The sequence below is a fragment of the Adiantum capillus-veneris genome, chromosome 21 (assembly GCF_014529385.1).
Source record: "Adiantum capillus-veneris isolate H3 chromosome 21, ASM1452938v2, whole genome shotgun sequence".
Taxonomy (NCBI): Eukaryota; Viridiplantae; Streptophyta; class Polypodiopsida; order Polypodiales; family Pteridaceae; genus Adiantum; species Adiantum capillus-veneris.
Window position 1 is genome coordinate 39,143,565 of NC_140951.1, and position 4,468 is coordinate 39,148,032.

Sequence of the window (4,468 nt, forward strand, 5' to 3'; positions counted from 1 at the left end):
CTTTTTACATACATTGCGCTCATGTGGAAATGGGCCCTTTGACTGTTTTCCAAACTGGCATGCTGCACACACTTTATGCATACCATCCACCTTGAATTTGGGCAAACCTTTTACAATCTGTTTTGATTGCATGCTGCGCAATCTCTGCTCATTGACATGGCCAATGCATTTGTGCCAAATGTCAACATCATCCACAACACCTGTGCCCTGTGCAAATAATGCAGCTTTTACCTCAGGCATGTCTACATTCAGCGTAAACATTCTGCCCACACATTTGCCCTCTGTGATCAGCTTACAGCCATTCTGGAAATCTTCTACATAACAGCCATTTGGATTGAAGCGAACCTGCAAACCCTGCTCAACCATTTGTCCAACAGAAACAAGATTCTTTGTAATGTTTGGGACATGAAGTACATCTGCTAAGTACTTTGATTTCCCACTCTTCGTATTTAGAGGTATGTCCCCTACATGAGCAATGGGGTGAGCTGTGTCATCTCCTGTCTGCACATAGCCTGACACATCTTGTTTGCGCATATCTCTAAACCACTCTCCACGAGACGTCATGTGATTAGAGGCACCTGAATCCACATACCAAACATCATCTTGGGTGGAATTCTCTGCAGTCATTGTATTCATTACATGCTGCATAACAAACATGCGCTCGTTTTTGCTGTCATTTTCATCTCTGCTAGTAGATGCATAGTTGCCCTGTTCTCTCTTTCCGCTTGCTTTTCCCTTTGGACAGTCACGTGATATGTGACCTCTTTCACCACAAGTCCAACATTCTCTGCTATCTGGAGTATGTTGCTGCCTGCTTGATCCTGCACCACGACCTCTTTGACTCCCCCTGTCTTGAAACTGGTTTCCCCTGCCACCTGTATTGTTTTGATTTGATTGACCTTCCAGAAATTGGCCCCTGCAACCCCTTGGGCCTCAACCACGACCTCTACCTCTACCTCTGTTGGAGTTAGAATAGAAGGCCTGTTCAGAATTATTTCTGCCATGAGAAGAAGATGTGTCAAGGTTCTTCTCCTCAAGAATAAGCATAGAAATCAAATCTTGGAACACGGGGATGTCGTCTCTTGTATTCATGGAAGACCTAAAATGTACATACTCATTTCCTAAACCATCCAAGCATGCACGGACAATGTAATCGTCTTCCACTGAGACTTTAATACATCCAAGAGTCTCAATGATACTCTTGATCTTCAAGGCATAATCATTGATTGAGAGGTTGTTCCTCTTAACCTGATTTAGCTCCGACTTTAGTTGAAGCTTCCTGGCCTTGGTGTTCACCTCGAACACTCTGCCTAAGTTTCTCCATGCAATGGCGGGGGTTTCAGCATCCTATAGATAGCCCATCATGCCATCTGTGATGCTCATAGAAAGCCAATACATCACTTTGCTCTGGCCTTGTTGCCAGTCCCTCAAAGCTTTCCTTTGTTCTGCTGTAGCATTTGCCTTAGGAATCTCTGGTTCCTTTTCATTGTCTCCTTCTACATAGTCCCAATAACCTTTTCCTTTTAGGAAATTTATTATTCTGAACTTCCATGCAGGGTAGTTATTTTTCTCAAGCTTCTCAGTAACAATCTGACTGAAACCGTCAGACATCTTGAAGCACTAAGACAAAATAGCTGCAATCTACAAAAACCTGCAAATCTGTTGAACCTGCTATCATGGTACCTATAACGCTTCCTACACTCAACGAGTGTCCACAACCAAACGTACATACAACCACTGTACTTGTACAGTAAATCTCTATGTACTGCACTTTGGAGACCTGTTCAGAAACTTGGACGAAGGGATTGCGAACGAAGGGATGGTGATGCTCTTGCTCTCTTAGCCTCTCTTGCCTGCACCAGGCTCTGATACCATGTAAAGAATGAGGATGCAAGAGAGCTACACAAGACAAGCACAAATCACACAGAGATGGAAAGCTTCTTCTTCTTCTTCACAGAAAAGAGAGTACAAAATGACTAAGTGCTAAAGCTGAAAAGTAGCACATATGTACATGCGGTCACTAAGTGTGAACTCGCTAGAAGTGTACTAGGCTGGCACTATAAGTGTAGTCCAGCTATAGAATCACTGGCAGAGATCCTCCGTGTCGGTCACCTAATGCGCCAGTGAGTAAATGCCGTAAGCGGCCAAGACGCGTAGTGGATGCCAGCTCAAGGTGTAGAGCTCGACATCTCAACAGCCCACCCATGCAACCAATTCAAACATATAAAAGCTATTTTAACCCAATCAAGGATTATAGCTCTTATATTGTAAATCAACTCAAATATAAGACTTCAAGGATCTTTATATGCCCGGTACACTAGTAGAGGACATCCGACCCTTGACTATCGACTAGACATTTACATATGCTCATCTTCAAAAACCAATTACAGCCCTCATTTGGACCAATGGCTTCTTCGCAATGAGCACGATTCCCCAAGTTTTCAGTTGTTTTGGTTTCATATCTTTAAGTCGGTAAACAAATTAAAATTTTTTAGAAGTGGTTACCGAATTAAGAATCACGTCCGGCCCAAAAAAGGACCTGTGACTCTGTAACCTTAGGTCAAATCACAAGGAGATGACAATACCCGACACTCGGATACACTCCCCAAGGATTTGCCTAGCTAAAAGACCGGGGTTAGTACACTATTTACTATATATAATTATGCCCGTCGGGCTTTTTCGTTTTCCCGGCGGGCCCGTCGGGAAAACGAAAAAGCTCGACGGTTCTCGTAGGGAAATTATCAAAGCCCGGAGGGTTAACCAACTCTATAGGTTTCTGCACGTCATCATCAAAGTCACGTTAACAATTAACGCGATCACGTGATTTTTTTGTGTAAATACGAGAGTTATTTACGTAATCACCCGATCGTGATTACGTTAATGAAATGTCAGAATAAAAGGGATCATTTTTTAATTCAATTTGTAATGTTTTTCTCAAGAATAGTTTCTCAACACCCTTTCGTATGTAAAATTGTAAAAAAAGTATAAAAAATAGTAATCAACAACGTTGAACCCACGTGATAGGTATTTGTTTTACTGTAGTGACCCCTTGAATTGGTATCTATTTGGGATTTTACAATTTAAGCCGGTTAAAAACATAATAAACCTTGGTTTTTTGTGAACATTGTTTTTGAATAGCTCCAAAATAGAAGGGGAATAGAAGGGGATGATAGACGTAAAAAAGTTGGATACTTGGTCCATCCAAGATTACTCTCCCTACCCCAGGACATGCTTTGCAAAGAGAGGAGGGAAGTACTTGTTGAAAATCTTTAAGATCAACACGTGCAACACACACACACACACACACACACACACACACACACACACACACATAGAGAGGAGCTCTTAAAGCATAACACTGTTTGATGAAGGGTACACTATGTGTAAAACCTATATCACGTGTGTTCAAACACTATTTATAAAACCCTTAGCTATGAATCTCTCACCAATAAAAGGGAGGATTTTTTAATTCAATTTGTAATTTTTGTTCAAAAGTAGTTTTTCAACACCCTTTTGTATGTAAAATTGTGAAAAAAGTATATAATAAAATAATCAACAACGTTGAATCCACATGATAGGTATTTTTTAATTGTAGTGACCCCCTTGAGTTGGAATCATTTGGGATTTTACAATTTAAGCTGTTTTAAAACATAATAAACCGTGGGTTTTTGTGAACACTCTTTTTCAATAGCCCCAAAATAGAAGGGGATGATAGACATAGAAAAGTTGGATGCTTGGTACATCCAAGATTACTCTCCCACCTCAAGAACATGCTTTGCAAAGAGAGGAGGGAAGTACCTCTTGAAATTATTTTAGATCCTCACGTGCAACACTAACATGAGAGAGAGAGAGAGAGAGAGAGAGAGAGAGAGAGAGAGAGAGCCCTGGAAGCATAACACTGCTTGATGAAGAGTGCACTATGTGTAAAACCTATATCATGTGTGTTCAAACACTATTTTTAAAACCCTTTGCTGTGAATTTCTCATCGATAAAAGGGAGCAAATTTTTATTTAATTTGTAAAGTTCTTTTCAAGAATAGTTTTTCAACACCCTTTTATATGTAAAATTGTGAAAAAGGTATATGATAAAATAATCAACAACATTGAATCCACGTGATAGGTATTCTTTTATTGTAGTGACTCCATAAATTGGACTCTATGTGGGATTTTACAATTTCAGCTGGTTAAAAGCATAATAAACCCTGGTTTTTTGTGGACACTATTTTTGAATCGCCCCAAAATAGAAGGTGATGATAGACGTAGAAAATTTGGATGCTTGGTACATCCAAGATTACTCTCCCCACCCCGAGGACATGCTTTGCAAAGAGAGGAGGGAGGTACCTGTTGAAAATCTTTTAGACCCTCACGTGCAACACTAACATGCGAGAGAGAGAGAGAGAGAGGATCCCTAGAAGCATAACACTACTTGATGAAGGGTGCACTATGTGTAAAACCTATATCACGTGTGT